Here is a 22,790-nt window from a genome sequence, read left to right as displayed (position 1 = left end):
AGTGCACCATGTTCCCAAGGTGTCTAGACAGAATTTTCAAAAGGCTAAAAGAATTTCTCTCGCTGATGCTTCATCCAGTATTATGTGAAAAGGAACTGAAATCCATCCCCAAAGGGCTTAGGTGATCTACCTAGAGGTAGTTTTGTTGCCCCACTGTTGTTCTCTTATCGTTACTTCTTGAGCTGCATACGCCAGTACCACCAACTGAGATCAGTAAATGCACTTGAGCTTGTTTTTTGGTTTAACACACTGGGGGCTACTGGCAGAGTATTCTCACTCAGACCCCTCTGCCTCTGGGTTTCCTCCCTTATTCTAACAGTCTAAGCACACTGCCTCCCAGGCTTTCAAACAGTGGGGTGAGTTAACAAGAGGGTAACTGAGATAAAGGGGAGGGAATATCTTCATCCTGATGATTTGAAAAAGTGAGATGAGTTCGTAACTTATTTGTGTAGAAGTTGGGGAAGTTGTTTTGTTTTGTTTTGTTGTGTTTTTGGGAGGGGGTGGGGGGAGGGAGAGATGTATGTGTTGTTGCTTGTATTGTACATATGCCTAGAAGCAAGGACAGAAAAAACAGCTATAATAAATGGGCTTGGGAATCTACTGAGTGGTGAATACTCGTCACCCACTGCAGGTCTCAGCGAATCCCATGCTATTGCTACTGCTACGTGCCCAGAGTATTCCAATGGTAAGTGTAACAGGGTCCACGACCCACCCCTCTTCTTGGGGCCCGCTTGCTGCCCCAATAAGGCTCAGAGAGGCTTCAAGGTTGTGCAACACCCATGTCTTTATTTACTTACAGTTATCCCACCACCAGTGTCTGTCTATTTACAAGCTTTACAGGTTTCAGAGTAACAGCCGTGTTAGTCTGTATCCGCAAAAAGAAGAACAGGAGTACTTGTGGCACCTTAGAGACTAACAAATTTATTAGAGCTTTACAGGATTATTCAACCTCTTTTACAGGCAGAATCAGCCTTCAGCTAGGAGGCCTCCAGTTCCCTGACTGACTTCTCCCTGGCTGCCTCCAGCCTTTATAGCCCTTGGCTTGTCAGGCCAGCAGGTGTTGCCAATCCTCAGGCAAGCATCAGGCCTTTTCCATCAGCCCCAATCTGTTTCCCCTGATTGGAGCTGACTGGGCAGGGGCTAATTAGGTGCTTTTGCACCAGCATCCTGCTACAGTAAGCATCCCTGGAAAAGATGAAGTTACACATATAATCCTTTTGGACATCTCTGGGACTGCATAAATAATAAATCATATCGATATACGATTATAGACTCAATGTGTACATTATCTAGGCCTGAGTAGTAAAATACAAAAGCACTCCCCCCCCCAAAAAAAGCAGTGTTTGGATCCAGTGTTTTGTTTTGACCCATTACCGAGACAAAAGCCAGATGTACAATGCAGATCTGGGTTCTGATTCCCATTTCTTCTCTCCAAGGTTCTGAGATGTTTGGATCGAGCACTTGGTTGACACCCATCTCTATGATGCGGGCGAATATACAGAGAGACATCTAAGTTGAGGGATAAGGATGGGATACTTTGCAGTGAATTCCACACACCATGCCTGCAAGTATATGACACTCATGCTCAGGATGCCTGAACATTAGACAAACATTTCAAAAACAAAACAAAGGAGTCTATTCTTTTTTGTATTACCTATTTTGTGTTCATGCTATATGAGTTTGCTATTAGCTGATGGAGTTTGTGGTCCCATGAAATCTATGCTAAACTTTGACAATAACTTAAAGAAACCAACCCAGAACCAAACCAATATTCATAATACAAAGTTAGGAAAACCCCTTGTAAAACTTTTTAATTTCTCCCTCCTGCATCCACTCGAGGAGTCCCAAGCACTGAGAAACCCCTCCCCCGCATGCTCCTTAAGTGCTGTCCTAGGGTGGTGGGGGAAAGTTTGATTTTTTTAAAAGAAAGTTTTAATCACACCAACCCTTCCCATTATTGTTGAACTTTGTGAACTGGAATTGTTGAAATTTCTGCTTCCTCCTAGTAGGCACTGCAACCACAATGCTTCTTGTATGTGTCACAATCAGTGACACATTGAAATTGGCACCTGTAGTGCAAGATGTCACACGTTATTAATTGCTTTTATATTATTTGTAGTACCGTAGTGCCGAGTATATTACTAGGATCCCCAGTCATAGACCAGGCCCTATTGTGGTAGGCATTATACAAACTCAGAACAAACAAGACAACCCCTGCTCCAAAGAGCTTTCCACCTGAGTAATGGGGAATCCTTCACTTGATGTGAATTCCTTTAATTCAGACCAGCTGGATACTCCAGTACTCAGAAACCCTTCCTTGACTGCTCTAGTCTAGAGTTACCATATTTCAACAATCAAAAAAGAGGATGGTGGGAGCCCTGCCCTAGCCCCGCCCCTGCCCCTCCCACTTCCCACCCCCTGACTGCCCCCTCAGAACCCCCACCCGCTCCTTGTCCCCTGACTGCCCCTCCCTGTCTCTTGACTGCTCCCTCTAGAACCCCCCTGCCCCTTCTCCGACCCCCTGGCCCCCTTACCGTGCTGCTCAGAACAGCGTGGACACGCTGCCGCGCTCCCCCACGGAGCGCATAGCCCGGTTCCCGCCCTCGCAGAGTGCAGCAGGGGAGGGGGAGCAGGGGGAGGAACTCCAAACTGCTGGAGGCCCAATGCGAATGGCCGGTAATCTGCGAATGCAGGGAGGGGGAGGGGGGAGAGAGAGTAGAGGAGTGATCTGAAGCTGCAGGGGAGAGGAGGGGGGAAGCGGAGGAGGGGCTCTGGCTGCTGGAGCCCTGTGCGAGTGGCTCGATCCAGCTGGCTGCCCTGTCACGCTTTGCGGGAGAGAAATCCGGAAATGTACAAATTCCCCCAAAATGCTATTTTTAAACTCAAAAAGCCAGACATGTCCAGGAGAATCTGGACAAATGGTAACCCTACTCTAGTCCATTTCTAACCCTCTCTAGGTGATATCTAACCTCCATTAAAAGCCTAAGACAATGAACTTCTGCTCTGGGGAGCTAAACGGGGACTGGAACATCCCTTCCCAGTCCTGAGGAAGGTTGTGGGGAATGCAGTGCTCTGTGCCTCTCTGTAACCACCGATCCAGTCTGTGGCCTGGAATAGCCACACTGCCCCTCCATGCACAATATTCATAGTATGGATCCAGTGACTCTACCCCCAAATCTTCTTTTCTGTTTCACTTTCAGAGCTGGTGAAGAAACTATCTTCCCAGCATACAGTGTATATGGAGGTGCCCTCGTCCAGCACGGCCAGCCTTCTGCCAGGGAACCTATTGCACAGGGACAGGGAATGTGTGTGGTAACTGGTGCCCCTGTGATCTGTGTATTTGTGGGGGCAGAAATCTAGTGGAGCTTGGACGACCTCTCCCAACCTGTGGATCTAGAACCCAAAGAGATCCATGGAGCTCTACAGGATAAGCAGAAAGAAGGGAACTGCCTCCTTCTGCACCCCTATAGCCAGAATCCACAGGCACAAGTTCCCCTCTCTTTGGAGACATGAGAAGTGGCATTTGTGCCTATGCAACTGACATCACTGGGAATGGGAGCAGGCCCACTATACACACAGCTGACACCAGATTTTGCCAGGATTTATATCATGTGGATTCGCACTGGAGCTGGTGGAATTGCAGGGTATTATTAGTGGGGAGAACATTTGGCTCACTGTATATATTCTTATTGTGTGTGGTTCTATCTACCTAGCACTTGCATGGTTATAAAAGCAGAAGCCAGCTATTCATCATTATTTTTCAGAAAACATTCCTTTTGTTCAAATACACAGCTGAGTTTATAAAACACTTCTGCAAAACAAGGTAAACCAAAGACACTCTCAGTGTAGGAGTGGTTAGAATTATGTAACGTTGCAGTACATTTTCTTACAGATTCTTTTTTGCGTTTTCCCTGCTCCCCTTCAGAATAGTATACTTGTGGGCTTTAAAAATCTTAAAATACATTTAAGACAAGGTTAAAAAAATCTATATTCCAGGTCTGAATTATACAAATTTGTTACAACCTTTGCAGGAGTTAGTTCCCATTGTGACACAACGGTGTGGGTTGTTACAGATTTGGGGTCAAAATCAAATTAACTGTGCCTGTGAGGAAGGCTAAAAGGGTTTGGATCAAATATGCTTCCCTTTCTTAGGAGTGCTGAAGTCCCAGGGAATGTAAATACTCTTTGGTTTAATTGTGAGGGTAACACATTTGTGGAAAATAGCTATATCTTAATGCTAAAGAATTATAAGGGCCCAATCTTGCAAGTTGCTACACATTGCAGGCAGTGGGAGTTGAGGGTGCTCAGCAGGCCGCAGGATTCAGTCTTAATTGTCTTGCAGCTAATAAAATCCACAACAATTTTTAAAAAAAGAGAGCAGGGTTCTGCAAAACTAGCACCCTAATTCTAGGTCTTGCATGCCGTTTTATATCATTGGCTCGTGGCCGGTTTATGATTTATTCAACTGGGCCCTGAGCTAAAGCCCACTGAAGACAATGGACAGAATCTTAGTGACTTCACTGGCCTTTGACTCAGATCCCTAGAAAAGAACTGACATGATGTCCTGTGAGATATGTTGCTGCCGGCCTGGAGCCCATGTCCAAGACATTATGGAAGAGTTGTGGAGGCTCATCTGTTCCCTCTGACCACTGCCCCATTGTGCTCAGCCACATGGGCACTAATGACATTGTCAGGTCTGACCCTGAGCAGATCAGCAGTTACTACAGGGCTCTGGGATCTAGGGTGAAGGAGTCAGAGGCACAGGTTATATTCTTGTCGTTCCTTCCAGTTGAGAGTCAGGGCCTAGGCAGGGACGCACATAGCCTGAAGATGAATGTATGGCTGGCTGCACAAGTGGTGTCAATAGAAGGACTTCAGTGTTCTAAACCATTGGATGCTGTTCTGAGAAGAAAGTCTGCTGAGAAGAGGTGGGGAAAACATGACCAAGAAGGAGAAGAGCGTCTTCACACACTGATTCACCAATCTAGTGAGGAGGGCTTTAAACTAGGTTCAAAGGGGGCAGGTGATAAAAGTTCTTTAAAACTTTAAGAGCAAGAGAAAGATGAAGGAAAGTATAGGTCCACTACGTACCAGGGAAGGAGAGCTAATAACCGATGATATCAAGAAAGCTGAGGTGTTTAATGCCTATTTTGCTTCAGTCTTCATTAAAAATTTAATGGTGACCAGATACTCAACACAATATTAACAAGGGGAAAGGAATGAACACCAAAATCAGGAAAGAACAGGTTCAAGAATATTTAGATAAATTAAATATATTCAAGTCGGCATAGCCTGATGAACTTCAGCTTAGGGTGCTTAAGGAATTAGATGAAATAATCTCAGAACCATTGGCAATTATCTTAGAGAACTCCGGGTGGATAGTTGAGGTTCCAGAAGATTGGAGAAGGGAAAACATAGTACCTATCTTTAAAAAGGTGAACAAAGAGGACCCGGGAAATTATAGACCCTATTATAGACCAGTCAGCCTAACTTCAATAGCTGGAAAGATACTAGAACAAAGTATTAAATAATCTATTTGTAAGCACCTGAAGAATAACAGGGTTGTAAGAAATAGCCAGCATGGATTTGTTAAGAACAAGTCATGCCAAACCAACCTGATGTCCTTCTTCAACAGGGTTACTGGCCTAGTGGATGGGGGGAAGGAGTAGATGTGATATATCTTGACTTTAGTAAGGCTTTTGACACAGCCCCATGTGACATTTTCATAAGCAAACTAGAGAAAGGCGGTCTAGATCGGTGATTCTCACCCAGGAGTATCCAGGGAGGTTGTGGAATCCCCATTATTGGAGGTTTTTAAAAACAGGTTGGACAACTCCCTGTCAGGGATGGTCTAAGTTTAGTTGGTCCTGCCAGAAGGCGGGGGTGGGGGTCTTGATGACTTTGGGATCCCTTCCAATCTTACAGTTCTACGATTTGATGGAAACTCTGATTCTACCTCTTCTCTCCTTTTAGCTGTCCTTAAATAATTGAAAAGATTTCTCTTTAAATAGGCATTAACATTGAACAATTGTCTTTTCTTTTTACTTTGCTTATCCTGAATATTTAGGACTCAACTCGAGGTTGTTAAGCTTATCTTTAACTATGTGTGTAGTCCCATTGACATCAGTGGGGTTGCTCATGTGCTTAAAGTTAGTCATGTGCTTAAGTACCCTGTAGAAAGAGAGGCCCTGAAATATCTCCCTTATATGGAAAATCTAATTTAGGTTAACAACAAATGTGATTTGCCTTGTGGGAGCCTTTGTCTCAGTTCCTTGACTGAGGGCAAACCACAATGTAGTAATGGACAGATAATGCACTTAACTCAGTTTTTAAACAATATTTTATTGATTTAACAGAAAATCTCTAGTCTGTGGATTTACTCTTTATAATGTCAGCCAATGAGTGTGTTAAAGGAAAAAGAAGGAAAGGGAAAAATATACTGCAGTCTGAATTTTAACCCTTTCTAGATTTATTTGTTTTAAAGTCTGTTGTCTCAAATAGATGGTGTGAAACCAAACCAGCAGCATTGCTTTGGCAGACCAATTGGAAACAGAGACAAAGAAGAAAGGCAAACAAGGACAGCCCAATTTGTGTCGCAGCTCAATACATTAGAGTAGGTCTGTGCCCTGAATCTTTTCTCTGTTCATGCCAGCACTCCTTTGATGATTACTTTATCTGAGGAAGATAAGACATTGTGAATTTGATTATGGCATCACTCCATGTGGTTTGACAGGGCCTCAAGCACATTGGTAAATTGCTGTCTGAGCAGTTCCATTATTATTACATAGCACAGCCGAGAGTTGAGGGCTAAGCTGGAATAAATAGAGAATTTTTTTTAAAAAAAGATAACAGTCACTCTTAGCCTTTAAAGAAATTACTCTTTTAAAGTTACAGTGTCTTCTCATTACTTGCAATGTCATTCAGTTAAACATTAATAATTGCTGGACCGTGTATTACCTACAAGCTCAAAGCAATCTCAGCTTCACAAACCTGGAATGTCATTTTTGTCCACATTTATAGAATTTAATCAGTACTTAAACTGTAAAGGACTGACAAGGAGAACCGTTGATGGTAGTTGCTTTGAGACCGATCATATAATTTTCAAGCTGAATTTTATGACTATGCAGTATTTTAACAAGGAGGACACTACAGGGACCATAATTTTAACAAGAGGAGGTTTTTACAACACATTCTCTCTCTCTTTTAAGTCTGGGACTAAATGCACGTAATAGTCTCTCAGTTTAAGGACTTTTGACTTGGTACAAACAAGGTAGGACATCTGAAGAGAAAGAGTTTATATCCTCCCATGACCATTATAAGTTTGGAAAACTGATGACTATCATTATTATAAACAACCAGACATTTTACAATGCTTTAAAAATGTAGGGCCATACCCTGAGCTGAGCCTAAGACAGTCTGAGCTGGTGTAGTTTACACCTCCTTCTGGCCCCTTCTCTCTGTGAGGACTGCAGAAGAAGGGAAGAAAGAAAAGGAGGGCTCTTGGAAGGACTGACTGGTTTTAGGAGGAAGCAAGAATGCTCTTCGTGGGCAAGGAGAGGTGAAGCAGGGAGAAGCATGAGTGAAGCCGTGACCAGAGCCACAAGACGAGAGCAGGAAGCGAATGTGAAAATGGGGACAAGGCTATGTAGGGTCCTGTAGGTGAGGAAAAGAAGCTAGAATTTGCTGAGGTAAGAGACAGGCATCCAGTGAAGGGATTCATGGAGCGGGCGACTGCCACCTTCTCTGCAATAAGAAGGAGAAACTTGAATCTAAATCTATGGCCCCACTCCACCTTTAATCAGGCAAAAGTTCCATGGATATCAATGGGGATTTGCTTAAGAAAGGGCTATGTTCAAAACCTCAGGATGTGGCCCTGTGTGTTGAGATGTGGTATTACTGTGGGCTACGTCAGTCTTACCTGACCCCTTCAGCACTATGCATTTTGATTGGATGTCTACTCAGATGACAGGCTGTATAGAAGTAAAGAATTTGGACAAGCAGCCAATCAAATAACACAATATTCAAAAAGCTAAACTAATTCAGAAGACGACCCTAATGGAGGAAATACGCACAATGGGTGAGAGCTACAGAGTGTACATAGGAGGGTTAACAATTCAGTGTATGTATCTCTCTCTCTTTTACCTTCCTGTTAATGCTGAGAGAGTGGGAGGGGTATTGAAAAGCTGACCCCCATGTTTGGGACCTCAGTTGCCCTATTGTCCTGCCACAAGGTTCAAGTAACTCCCATCAATGTCAGTAGGTAGGGTGACCTATGAGTGATAACCAGTGCTGGTCTATTTCTACTGTCTCGGTTTCACAATATTATTTTGTGACCAAAAGGTACAGTAAGTGCCTCCACAGGATACAGTCCTGCAAAGCCTCCCTTATACAAATAGCCCTTACTCATGCAAGCAGCTCTATGCAATTTTTGGGGACTGCTTATATAAATGAGAGTTGCAAAATCCAAGCCGTATGCTCTACAGACTAGTGTCACTCCTATTTCCTCCTTAACTGACATGGTGTGCATTAAGTTGAAGCAAAGAGGGGCCCCTGCTTTGATGTGCTGTGCTAGAATCCAAGAAAAGTGTATATTGAGTATTTTAATAATTAAGAATTATGGGTTTGAAAGCAAAGCTGTTAGCGTTGCCAAGCTCAACCAGGGTCTTTGGAAAGTACTCAGTTGAAATGAGTTTCTAAGAAGAAATTATGTTATAAATTATTTTTATGGAATGTTCAAATGTTAAATGAATATTTAGGCTGCAGCTCATGAAAGCCTCCCTCTTCTGAAAAAATGTTTTCATTTGACAGATTTCTCTTTGTCAGCATTTCTAACAGTAAAAATGACAAACTTTCATGGGTAAATGCCAATGGAGACAGCTGTATTTTATTATTGAATATTTCTGGTGCTTAGTTTGGCACCAGTCCTGTTTATATTGCTAGTAAGATTTCATGCAAGCCTTTGCAAGGTCGTGTGTTCAAACTTAAATGTCTGATATGGTTTGTAATTGATTCCATCCCCCTCTCCTTCTCAGTCCAGTTTGCAAAAGAGAATTTATCACTGAGGAACGCAACCCTCCCATGTTGCAAACTCAAAGACAAAAAATTCCATAGCAGGACTCTTAAAAACCTCTGCTTCTATTATGATTCTCTTTCACTGTAGGGGAATGTGTCAGTTCCTGCTGTTACTGCCCTGGGATTCTTATTTTTTTCGTATGTTTGGATTAATTAACTTTTCTCAGCATTAAATCAAACCAACCCATGTGTCCCACATCTTAATACCAAACATCCAGCTATTGGCTGCACCGCCAGGTTCCTTCTTTTTCCATTACTTTGTCCAACATCCTCTAGGTCTGATTTACTCCCATTCACTTCTATCGCTGTGCTTGGCAATTTACTGCATACTTGAACTGGAGCTGGGCAAATATCACCAAATATCTTCCCAAGTCGGGCGGGGGAGGGGACATTTGAACTGAAAAAGGAATTTGCTTTGTACTTTTATGCCCACGTTCTGCATACATTTGAACCAGCGAGTCTTATTTGGGGGAAGGTTAGCAGGAAAGTAATGGTAGGCTGGCCCAGTCATGTGTTTGCACTGGCAAGTGTCTGTGTTATATGGGATGGATTAGTGATTGGACAGCAGGGGAAGAGAGATCCCAAAACTCCTCACCAGAGCCCTGACACAGAGACAAGTAAATGATCCATAATCATTTCATCCTGGCTGACAAATGGGGAATCCCATGGACACTGAATTCACTAGCTAACTTGGCAATGTCATGTTCTACCATTAGGGCACTCCGAGAAAAGCGAGCAGGCTGGGGACTATCTGCCCTATGCATTCCCTTATGTCATCTCCCTCCCCATCCTTGTTTACGTGTTTATTTATCTGTTGTGTATTGTCTAAACCCCTAGATTGTGAGCTCCAAGGCAGAGAGGGGTTTTGTGTTATTTGTTCTTGTGATGGCTAATACAATAAGGCCCAGAATCCCTGTCTGGGATCCAAAGGCTGCCATAATCGAAATAATAATTATGAAGATGTGCCACATTTTTGTAGCATTCTGTCATTATATAAGACCATACATTATATTTCACACTATTTAAAATGAAGTCTCACTATTACCTCATTTTATATCAAAATAGCTTCCACAAAACACATTCCCTACACACTGCTACTAAATATTTTACGGAGAGATAAAGTGGGTTATTCACAGTCACCTCAGGTTTCTCTCTTGCTCTGTATTCTGTGCTGTGCTGCTGTTGAACTGTAAAGGTACCTTACCTCATTACTTTACATTTGCCAACAGTGAACGGCATGTGCAGCTTATCTTCCCATAACAAATTTCTCCATATCCACACCTGGAATGGCAATGACTTTGTTTAAGAAAAAAAGTACTGTATAGGAACACTAAGAGTTCTACCCCCCCAAATATCTAGAAACTTACTGCAGCAATAAAACTATGGATACAGCTGGACAAGGTGTTGTGAGGGTTTTTTTTCTCGGGGGGCAGGAGGGGGTTCAAATGAAAATGAAAGAGTACATGGCAGAGTTCAATCTGGAGGAAAGGTTATATTTGCACGTCATGCAGATATCACTGGTGACAGAATTACTACAAATATTATAGGCTAGTAACTCTCGCTAAGAGGTTCAAAATGCTGTTAATCCCTCTCTCCCGGGGTGCACAGGCAGTGGTGCATCAGTAAATTGGCACCAGAGTCTAATTAGTGCTCTGATTCCATCCCCTCACTAGAAAGAAGAGGCAAGGGGAAAAAAAGATAATATTCAATAAGCAAAGGTGCAGACAGATCTGGATTAGTATAGCTGGCAGATCCAAAGGAGATCTGCCTTCTCTCAGGAGAATACAAAGCACAAGCTAAAAGTTTACCCAACTAACAATCTCAATTGGATTGAGAAATTGGAAATGGAAAAAGAAACTTTACAGACCTGAAGTCTCATAAGCATCACAGATCCTTGTATTGCTACCATCGAGGGGTAGCCAAATGAGCTCATGTGTCTTTCGAATGATTGTGGGCCCTCCTTCCTATGGGGAGGGAAGAGCAGGGCTCAGCAGATTCATCCTGGAACTACAGCAAGGCAAATAACAGCATTTTTGAAATGTCAGGGAAAAAATTGTTTCGGGTCAAACAAAATGTTTTGATTTTGACCACTTTTAAATGCTTTTGAATTCTTGAAATCGTATGAAAGAAAACTTTGACATGCAAAGTCATTCAATATGGAAAAATTGAAACATTTTGTTTTGGCATTTTCAAAACAAAATGTTTTAATATTTTTTTTTAATTTTGGTTGGGGCTTTTCCCTCCTGAAATGAACAATGTGGCAAAGCTGACACAAATTCACGAAATCTCACAGAATCTGCATTTTTCACTGAAAGATGAGGCAACAAATTTCACTCAGCTCTACTTGTAACCCATTCTGAGTCTTAGGTAAAAGCTATAAAGCCTCTTAATTCATTTGGTAAAGCCCATTAAGATTTTGTGAGTGCCCCTGGGAGGCATTTAGCAGGGGTGATAGACTGGAGAACAACAAGAAGTTACCACGTGGTGTTCTGTTGCTGAGACTACAGCACTGTTCTTTTCTGTAATGAGGGACAATGACTTTGTAGTTAAAAGCATGGGCCAGGAGTCCTGAGTTCTATTCTTGATTCTGCTACAGACTTTCTGTGCGACTTTGGGCAAGACTTACAGCTGCTCCTACAAGATGCTGGGATTCAGCAAGAGTTGAGGACACCTGGCCTATTACAGGGTGAGGATTTTAACCACTTAGTGCTTCATTTTCCATAAATGCTCATGGTGTTGCCAGCCTTCTTCAAGATCAACATTGATTCCTTCACCTACCCTGTGAATAGCACTGCCTAGCACGTTCTCATGGTGTCCTAGCCACAGACATGTGTAGGTTGTTTCCCTTTCACTATGTATGCTTTAATCTTCCATTACAAAGCTGTTACAGAGGGAACCACAGCTATACAGCAGAAGGCAATTTCCACACAATTTTCTCTCCTCTTCCCAGCCCACTCTCTGAACCCCCACCCTTACTTCCTCGTTCCTCCCAAATATATCCTCCCAATTACTGAGCCAATTAACTAATTAGCCCAGCAACTGCCACCCAAGTGTCAGTAAACCCCAACAGAAACTGGCGAATTAACTTCAATTAAGCCTGCAACCTTCCCAGGGCAGCACCAACCTCATTGATCAGGGTTCTCCAGGTAGTGCCCTGTCACAACGCCATTGTATGATCCAGTCAACCAACTTGCAAGCGTTACCCTTGCAATGAGATAGGCCAAAGCAGCAACATGTATGTGAACCCCTTCAAATTCTGACATGCTTTGGAGTCAAATCCTAGGATTGCACCCAGCCACAGAGTTTTGGTTCTGGATAAATTATAAATCTGAGAGGAGATTTATTTTCATATGTGTCCAAAACCTTTCAAATGGCAGCTGATTTTACAGCTATAACTCAAGAGATTGGCTGATTTTGCAAGATTTCATCCATCTGGGAATAAAATTTTATGAGAAAAAGCTCAAATCTGAATGCAAACCCTCGCTCTTATTCAGCACTGAATCTATGCCTAAACCATGAGCCTGGGAAGTGAAATCCAAGAAATTATTCTTATTCTTGGACTCGCCAAACCCTCAGCACACAATCCCTGCCACCAAGGCACTGGTAAGGCATATTTATTTAATCTACACTGTATGATCAATTTACAGTATATGGTGCATTTTGGTATTTGGTCAAAATGCTACCAAAACCTATCAATTTTAGGATGCTGCACAATTCCTGCAAATCATCTCCATCCAGCCTGATTCTTGTGTGCATATCAGTGGGAATTTTTGGAGATGCTGTGCTTCCAATAAAGAAACATTTTCATTGGCTGCTTGAGAAATACAGGGTGACCTAGCATCTCCCAGTTAGCTGCCTCTCCAGTCTAATCTGCCTGGATATTTTCAACTTTGTGGAGAATGAAAAACAGCTCAAAATGAAAAGATAATGCCAATGTTTGACTCGGGATGTAAACAAACTTTAATTTCCCTAGCATGCTGAAGCAGAACCTTGGATTTTAACTTCCCTGTTTCATCCCTACATTAAGCCCAAAGAAATCTCCCTAGGTTTATGAAGCTATATTAATTAAGAAAGTGCAAGATTTTGTGTCTACGGGTGGGTTCAGAATTATAGAGTTGAAGAGGAAGTTTGTTCAGGTTATTGCTTTTGCTAGACACAGAATACTAAAGGCTAAATTGATATATAACTCCCCTGTTACCAACCCTGAACTTAGCCACCTTGAGCACAGACACTGATGCAGAAAGGGATAAGCAGTGTTCTAATTGTGAGCTTTAAGCTTACATTACCAGTGCTTCAGGCACTTGCAAAGTCTTCAGAGCCTGGTGGGACATGAAGGATAATAAAGGTTTCTTCAGAGTATGGCAAAATAGAATTGTTGATATGAAAAATCCAGGGGACAAAAATCACTTATTAAAAAGACACTTGCTGCCATATTTACTTCAGCAAACTTCCTCACGAGAAAGAACATATGACTTCCCGTCTGAGGGATCTAAAAAGAGCAGCCTGTCCACACTAGCATGTTCAAAGATCAAATCTATGCAGATAGGTTAATTATTCCAATCCTATTCATGAAGTTTGACTTGTCTGAGCGGGTACCTATGTATTATTCGTACAGCTGCAATATACAGGCCACAGACACATCCCATCCAGGGGGAGTGGGGGAACTTGGGGGGAGGGATAGCTCAGTGGGGGGAGCATTGGCCTGCTAAACCCAGGGTTGTGAGTTCAATCCTTGAGGGGGCTACTTGGGGATCTGGGGCAAAATCAGTACTTGGTCCTGCTAGTGAAGGCAGGGGGCTGGACTCGATGACCTTTCAAGGTCCCTTCCAGTTCTAGGAGATGGGATATCTCCATTAATTTCTATTTCTAACTTGAAGATCAGTAAAGCAACCTATTAAAAAAAAAAAAAAAAACACTGAAAGAGTTAGAGACTAAAGCATTTCAAAAGAAACCCTTCCATCCCACAGAGAGGGAAGAAACTGCTCCATTTCTTTCTAAATTCCTACAGTTTCCAAGAAATATAGAAGTCAAGCCATCCCCAATCCCTTGGAATGTGCAGTAACAGAAGTTACAACTCCTTGTGCTTTAACAATACCAGTGTGCAAGATAAAAATAGAATTAAAATATTCCAAAGCTCTGTACAAACTAGAGATGAGCTACTAAGTGGAGGAAACTAAGCAGCCATCTCTTGGACAGAATTCCAGTCTAGACAGAGTCCTTAGTCAAATAGATCATGTGGTCTCAATCCTTACTAGACAGAAGATTGCCTCATATGTCACCTTGAATAGTTCTATAAAATTGGTGTGATTCACGTTCGTCTTTCAGAGACATGATGGAGACTGAACTGTCTCCTTTCTGTAAACAAAACACCCTCTACAAGGAGTTCCTCAAGGTCATCTCTAGGGCAGTGCAGATGGGTATTCACTGAGGCTGTGTATATCAGAAAGGAACTGTCAGTACTGAAAAGTGAAGCCCCTGAGTCAACAGAAAATTTGGTTTCTCATTATTGCCAGTTCCTTAGCCTTTGCAAACACAAATATTCACCACATGAAAAAAGCTCATGAAAGAAAGATACTGTGATCAGCTCAAAGCTGGCACTTCCATGCCACCTGATGTGCCAACTGTCAAAAATACAATTGCAGTGGAAGTCATCTCTATGCCTTTCCCTTGTGTAACAGTGGTTGGGCATCGGAACCCAAATGCCCATATGTGTTCCACAGAATTCTGTTTTTAATCACTACCTGTGATATGATGTATAAACCCTGCAACAATCCGGAATGGGTTAAGGAGTTGCTCTGGGCTGGAGTGGCCCTGCCCTATCACACCTGTAAGTCATGATAAGAATGGAGATGGGGTTCAAGAGCGGGAGAGCTCAGTTCAGTAGCAGGCTGTTCTGGGAGGTGAGCAGGATACTGAACTTTCCGGCTCCCTGGAAGAGGCTGGCAGAGGGCAGAGCCTAATCCCTGGCCTAAAAGAGGCACATGTCATCTTGAGGTGAAGAGGGCTTTTATCCTGTTCCTTCTGCTGGTGAACCAGTGGACTTTAAACCAGACTGTGGCCCACTGCAGGCCCATCTGAAGGAAGAGAGGTCAGTGGCCCAGTAGGGATTGGCTGATTATTTCCTTTTCCTTCATTTATTATCTTGCTCATAAGATGTTAGTTCCATTAAAACCCCAGAAGGGATGAGCATCCAGAGAAACTCAGCTGGACAGCTGAGACTCTTTTCCCTTCAGAGTGCTACTAAACACCCCACATGAGCGACTGGACCCCGAGTGAGTATACAAAACCATCAGAACCCAAGGGGATGCTGCTGAAGGACCAGAACCCTGCCATGGCCACTTCATGTTAATTTGCAACCCTTGCAATTACAGAGCAATTTACTTGTTTTACGGTAGATGCATCAGAAATACTTCCCTTGAGGTGAATCAATAGTGGAATATGCCTGCAGGGAGATAATATTTTACAGTGGATAGTTGACTAATACATTTTTTTATTTGCTGTCTAACAGAGAGCCATTAACTTTCTCTCTGGGCAGTTCTAATATTAAGTGTATGTATGTGCGGTGGGTGGTCAGGAGAGACAACAATTGATTATTACATAGACATATCTGCCAAAACTCATAATAAGGTAATTAAAAAGTCCATCACAATGGATATTGAACTGCACACATGGATTATGAAGTGTCTTTGGAATGTTTCTTTGAAATGAATGCCACGCTGTCGGAAAGGAGAATGAAGTTGTCTGTCTATCCAAGGGAGATGTCTGGCATAGACAATGGCAGTGCAATCCTCTTCACACCTCATCAGTGTTTTGTCTGCCACACAAAACATCTATACCACTTAGTTAGAGGCAGTGTTGTATGAGTAAGATCTGCACATTAGGCACACAGTCCTTTCCTGGAGGAACCAACTCAAAGGACAAGAGAATAGTTCGATTCCATGAGCAGCTAGTTTCTGCTGAGACTGTCCCCAAGGGAGAAAATGGTTGTAGCGAAATTTGTGATGTGTAGTGAATTTTGAGCCCTAAGAATATGATCTGGTGACTACTGAAGTCAGTGGAAAGGCTGACATTGACTTCATTGGATCAGCTCTTAAGAATGGGACAGAGACCAAGAAATGCATTTCAAATGGTTATGATGTTCTGACACTACTGACCTGGGCTATATTTGACCCAGTGAGGATTCCTTTTCCATTACTAATCCCCCAGCCATCCAGTATACCAGGCTCTTTGAAATCATTTCAAAATGCGCGTCACTAGGTTAGTGAAATCATAGCCAACGTTGTCAAAAGGTCAAGATTGAAAAGATTTTTTTCTTGTCTCCCATTCCCTACCTCATTTTCTATGCATGTTATTTAATTCCACCTGCATTCAGAGTCTGCCCAATATCACGGCTGGTGGTAAAGTGTAAACATAAAAGGGCATATTCCAACTTATACTAATGATAATTACCTGGGATATGAGCTGATTTGTCTCTTTGAAGGAAATATCTGTTTCTTTGTTGAAAGGTAAAAGGGTGAACATAAACCCTTTATATACCTTTGAGAGCCAAAAATGCCCTCTTTCTATTTATGGTCTGATCCTCCAAGATGCTCCATATGACCTGAGAGCTCCCAAACACCCTCAATTCCCATTGACTTAGACAAGAGTTGAAGGTCCCTCCCCTCTCACAGGAGGATCAGGATCAGAACAATACTTCACTGAGTTCCCACCTTAGCCCAAAGAGAGTTAATTTACCAAATTCTAGACTATGACATCAGCAATTTCATCCTCAAAAGGATACCTAGAAACATAGAAAACTATACTCCTATAGGACAGACCAGGCTCACGATTTACGACTACAAAGATCAAGGCTCCCAAATGAAAACACTTAACTCATCAGCAGCCATCCAGGTAGATACCATATTTAAGAATCTCATATTAGAAGCCCTGATCATCACTGAACAGAAAGCACGGCAATTTTCTCCATGCCATTACCTGGATCTTGGGGAATAGTTTGACAGAGGGACCTAGCAGGCTAAAACGAAACTTGCAATGGGTAAAGGTCTGGGAATCAGGCAACCTGGCTTCTATTTAGGACTCTGCCAATGGCTAACTATGTAAACTTGGGCACAGGCAAGTCTTGTGGGCCCAGATCCTCAAAGGTATTTAGGCATCTAACGTCCATACATTTCAATCGGAGTTAGGCACCTAAATTTCTTTGAGTTTCTGGACTTTAGGCCAGAATTTGCACACGAGGGTGCCTAAAGTTAAGGTGCTAAATCTGTTTCCCAAACTTTAGGTATTCCCATTTGAAACATTCAGTCTCATCTTCTCTGTGCCTTTACATAATGGACAAGTTGTGAAGCTGTATAAATCAATGTTTGTTAGAGCTGGCGAAAAACCTTCCATGAAAACATTTTTTTCAGTGGAAGATGGTTTTTCAACACCGTGGAAACTGTCATGGAAAAATTTCCATTAATACGGCAGCTTCTTTGTAACACATTGTCTAAATTCATGCCCTTGGGAGAGAAATACAACTGAAAAAGTTTAAATAAATGTGTAATATTTAGTTACCAATATTACTATGGGGAACATTCTTCTTTTAAAATCAAAGGGGTAGCCGTGTTAGTCTGGATCTGTAAAAGAAGCAAAGAGTCCTGTGGCACCTTATAGACCAGGGGTCGGCAACGTTCGGCACGCAGCTCACCAGGGTAAGCACCCTGGCGGGCCGGGCCAGTTTTATTTACCTGCTGACGCGGCAGGTTCGGCCGATCGCGGCCCCCACTGGCCGCGGTTCGCCGTCCCGGGCCAATGGGGGCGGCGAGAAGCCACGGCCAGCACATCGCTCGCACACGCCGCTTACCCTGGCAAGCCGCGTGCCGAATGTTGCCGACCCCTGTTATAGACTAACAGACGTATTGAAGCATGAGCTTTCGTGGGTGAATACCCACTTCTTCGGCTGCATTCACCCACGAAAGCTCATGCTCCAATACATCTGTTAATCTATAAGGTGCCACAGGACTCTTTGCTTCTTTTAAAATGATACTCCATTTAACTGCATTACTAATCAAGTGTAAATAATCACAGTCTTCTTCAAACCACTTTACAAACCATGATAAGTTAAACCAGATGACACTTTCTGAGGTGGGAGTTACTATTAGCGCCATTTTACAGATGGGGAAACTGAGTAAAAGTGTCCAAGGACAGAGACAACGTCTCTGTCAAAGCCAATGTTTGAACTCTGGAATTCCTAATCCTCTGTCTCTGTGCTTAGAAATCCCTTGTTCTCAAATAAATCAACTTTAATAGTATATGCAATGTATTAAGTTTAAAAGTTTGATTCAAATTCTTAGGATTACTTTTCATTTTTTAAAACACTAGTGACTCAGTTTGGCAAAACATTTAAGTATTTGTGTAAGTCCATCCTTATTCAGCAAAGCACTTAAGCACACGCTTTTATTGCAAAAACATACTCAAGTCACTTTGAAGTCAATAGGACCTAAGCACATGGGTAAAGTTAACCATGTGCTTAAAGTGCATTGATTAATAGGGATAGAATCAGAGTATAGACTGGGACCTCCAATGTCACTTTTCATTACAAACTGAAAGATTTCACAATGTCCCTTTGATTTTGTGCTTATCACATATTAAACTATTTAAAAAATATAGTCTGCAAAGAAACAATAGTCTACTAACAAGTTCTTCCCATTTACGGAAAGGTGAAATCCAGGAATGATTAATGAGGTGGCTCAGGAGGCAAACAGACTCCAAAGCAGATGAGGAAAAACTGCAACCTGTAGATCTATCCATCCTCAGTCAGGGCATAGCAAACGTTGTGGTCTCCAGCCTGTAATTCACTAGATTCAATATTAGGTCATTTAAGAATCCCTGTATGACACAAATAGAAAAACAAGGTAGCAGCAGAAATATAATGATTAATTTTACATGGTGTAACTAGATCTGCATGGCAATTCCACTCCTCGGAAGCCCCTTGACAGCAGCTTTTTTTTTTTCTAGTCTATAATTGACACAGTGTTCCTGAAGACATGAAATCAGGTTGGTCAGGGTGGGAGGGGAATGAATATCCTTTTTATAAAGAGGTTTCACTGCAGTTGGGCACTGTACCATCAGTGACTTTGTCCTGCAGAAGAATGAATGAAATGACTGAACTATTTCGTGTTGGTGAAGAAATACAGTACATATAAACACAAGAGCATTCCACTAAATGACCTCTTTATCACAGCACTAAAACTGATGTAGTCCAAGCATCTGCATATTTATTATTTGCCATGATATTGATGGAATTTCTAAAACCTAAATTAGCGTGGGATTCAAGAGATACATTTAATTAAAAAAAAAAAACAGTAACGATTTGTTCCCTTTCAGTTGCAAGAATGAAAATACAAAACACATTCTCAATACATTCTCTGTGATAATACTATTAGGTATTGTCATAGCTGTAGAGTTGTAGGACTAATTACCAGCTTTATGACTGATGAACAGTAGAAACATACAACTTATTGAATTACATTATAACGAGATTACACTGAATACTTGCAGATACAACTCATGAATAACAATGATGAACCCAATCCTGCACTCAGAATCTTACCTGAAAGTAATAGCAAAACCACCACTGATTTCAATGAGAACAGGATTGGATCCATTAAATATTGTACAGCTCTCCCATTAGCATCAATGGGCTGGGGGGCGGGTGAGGGGGAGAGGGGTCACAATGTATAATCACTTTTTGGGGAAGAGAATAAGTGTGCTGTCTTGGGTGAAAGTTCAGACATGTTCTTACTTGACCCAAACTGGTTCCCAATCCTTTAAAAAGCCTTGGCATACGGAGAGCAAACTTCCAAGACTGGGTAAGTCTCCTGCACTACAGTCAGCAAGCATTTGGAGACCACAGGAATAGGTGGACATTTTCTTCTGACAGGTTTCAGAGTAACAGCCGTGTTAGTCTGTATCCGCAAAAAGAAGAACAGGAGTACTTGTGGCACCTTAGAGACTAACAAATTTATTAGAGCATAAGCTTTCGTGGACTACAGCCCACTTCTTCGGATGCATTTTCTTCTGAAGAAGTGATGGTATCGCTTATAAGTGGTGAGCCCTTTCCCTCACAAAGACAACAAAAGAGAAGAAGTTCTGATGAAAGTAGAGCCCTGACAAAGAAATAACAGCACTGAGAATATAATAGGAGATACAGACTATACGATTAACACATGGGGGAACCTTTAGATTTAGTAATATTTGCTCAAACACGTCCCACACACATACCTATAAATTAGGTCTGGAATGTAGCCTGAACTATAGGACTAATGGAGTGAGTGCAATATATTTGTATGTGCGGTTACAAGTATACCAATCTCCCTTGCGTATAGGATGTCAGATCTGCTGCTGTCAAGTGGCTGAGTCACAGATTCTATAGGCCCTAATGTTGCGATAGTTAATGGAAAATTATTTATTTATTATTGTATCACAGTAAAGCCAACAGGCCAGAGGCCCATTTGTAAGAACATGCTTTAGCTCAAGAGGGTGAGATTTGTGTTTTTGTGTGGAGTTTTATTCCAGGCAATGAACATGACATCTCTGCAGGCAGTGTGTGGAATAATTAGCACATATAAAGTCCTGTGCAACTACCAAATTGTTAGATGATGGAGAATGGTTCTCTGATGTTTCTGAATGGGATCAATTTGAATTAAAAGCTGTCAATATTTTCCCTGAGCCCATGTAGTTGTCTGAGATACCAGTAAAGTGGGTTAACTGGTAGAACATAAGAATGGTCATATTGTGTCAGACCAATGGTCCATCTAGCCCAGAATCCTGTCTTCCAACAGTGGCCAATGCCAGATGTTCCTGAGGGAGTGAACAGAACAGGGTAATTATCACATGATCCAGCTCATGTCATCCAGTCCCAGGTTCTAGCAGTCAGAGGTTTAGGGGCACCTCAGAGCATGGGGTTGCATCCCTGACCATCCTGGCTAATAGCCATTGATGGACCAATCCTCCATCAACTGATCTATTTATTTTCTGAACTCAGTTATACTTTTGGCCTTCACAACATCCCCTGGAAACAAGCTCCCCAGGTTGACTGCATTGTGAAAAGAAGTACTTCCTTATGTTTGTTTATTAATTTCATCGGGTGACCCCCGGTTTGTGTGTTATGTGGATTGTGCTATGTTCAGCTGGATGTGCTGAACCACTCTTCTAAAATGCACCTGTGGTTTAATTATCCAAGACTTAAAAGGTGAGTGAGAGTTTAAAGAAGGGCATTATTTCATGAAAAGTATATGTACTAGACCAGTGATTCTCAAAGCCGGTCCGCCGCTTGTTCAGGGTAAGCCCCTGGCGGGCCGGGCCAGTTTGTTTACCTGTTGCGTCCACAGGTTCGGCCGATCGTGGCTCCCTGGCTGCAGTTCACCGCTTCAGGCCAGTGGGGGTGGCGGGAAGTGGTGGCCAGCACATCCCTCGGCCCGCACTGCTTCCCGCAGCCCCCATTGGCCTGGAGCAGCGAACTGCGGCCAGTGGGAGCCACGATTGGCCGAACCTGTGAACGCAGCAGGTAAACAAACTGGCCCAGCCCAACAGGGGCTTTCCCTGAACAAGTGGCGGACTGGCTTGGAGAACCACTGTACCAGACTAAATCATAGTGCTCACTAGTGTGAAACATCTTAGGGGCACCTACAGAGAAGAGAGGTGGGCGAGAGCCAAGAGGGGGGAGCAAAGGCCAAGCAGCTGATAGAAAGAGCCAAACAACTGAGAGGTTAAAGACTTGGGAGCCTAGAGATAAAGTGTGTGGGAAGAACTGGAAGCAGAAGGACGTGAAAATAATTCATTGTTACAGTAGGCCAAACTGCAATCCTGGATCCAAACCTCCTGGGAGATGAGAGATGAGACCCATGAAAGTAGAAACCAAACAGCATCACACCAAGACATCCAGCTCCCAAATCTCTGCAAACTGAACTGACTCGAAGAGGGGGTTCCATCCTGTAAGGTGCTGAGAGCCTTTTGAGATAGAGTTGAAGACGCTCATGGCCGTGCAGACTTGGGCCTGAAAGAGGAAGAACGATCCCAGGTTGTAAACAATATCGACACATTCCAGTTACTTATTTCACCAAAGCAGGAGAATTAATTATTAAGCAATTACAGTTTAGAGTGTGGACAAAAAATTCAATGTAAGGCTCATCAGCTAGAGAATTTATAATGGTCCATAGCTATAAAAATATCCTCTCTAGGACCGTATAATAGTTAAAGAGCTTTAGCCATTGTATAGTGGTTCTGTGGAGCTCCTCAATGCTTTTTGCTGTTACTGCAGCTTGCAGCAAGGAAATGAAAAATCTCAGCCCAAGTCTAATGCTAGTTGCTGTAGACACCTATTGTTGAACCACAGGGAAATACAGTCAAAAAAGCTCACAACATTCAGAGCTGCGTCCAGGGAACAATAATAATAATTAATAAAAAACCCAACCTAAACCACTGAGTGGATTTTAATAACATTTTCTGAAGGTTTTTAATACATTTCCCCCACTCTTTCCTTTTCCTTCTCCACCTTCCCCAGCCTCAGCTGAACCCTCTCTGCCCTGGCCATCAGTAGTTTCAGTTACTATCAGCTAGGAGGCTCGTGAGAACAGGGAACCTCTGGGAATTCCTAGCTGCACAGTATGCTTTTTGGACACCTTAGGTCGCAGAGTGAGGCATAGGCGGTCAGCAGCAGAAAGGTGTTTGTGATCCTC

General features: G+C 42.6%; 1 long non-coding RNA gene across 2 annotated transcripts; it reads right to left on the bottom strand.

Moving 5' to 3' along the window:
- Positions 1–810: 810 nt before the first annotated feature.
- Positions 811–11,050, bottom strand: LOC128847009 (uncharacterized). Of its 2 annotated transcripts, XR_008446828.1 has the most exons (4): positions 10,940–11,050; positions 10,277–10,353; positions 2,535–2,681; positions 811–1,562 (listed from the first exon to the last, which is right to left on the bottom strand). It is a non-coding gene; the product is annotated as an uncharacterized LOC128847009 (long non-coding RNA). The 2 variants fall into 2 exon arrangements; XR_008446829.1 differs by lacking the exon at positions 2,535–2,681.
- Between the last annotated feature and the right edge of the window lie 11,740 nt (positions 11,051–22,790).

Source organism: Malaclemys terrapin, chromosome 12 (genome assembly GCF_027887155.1).
Source record: "Malaclemys terrapin pileata isolate rMalTer1 chromosome 12, rMalTer1.hap1, whole genome shotgun sequence".
In the NCBI taxonomy this organism is placed as follows: domain Eukaryota; kingdom Metazoa; phylum Chordata; order Testudines; family Emydidae; genus Malaclemys; species Malaclemys terrapin.
Note: the sequence above shows the minus strand (reverse complement) of the source record. Positions and strands in the feature narration are given on the sequence as shown.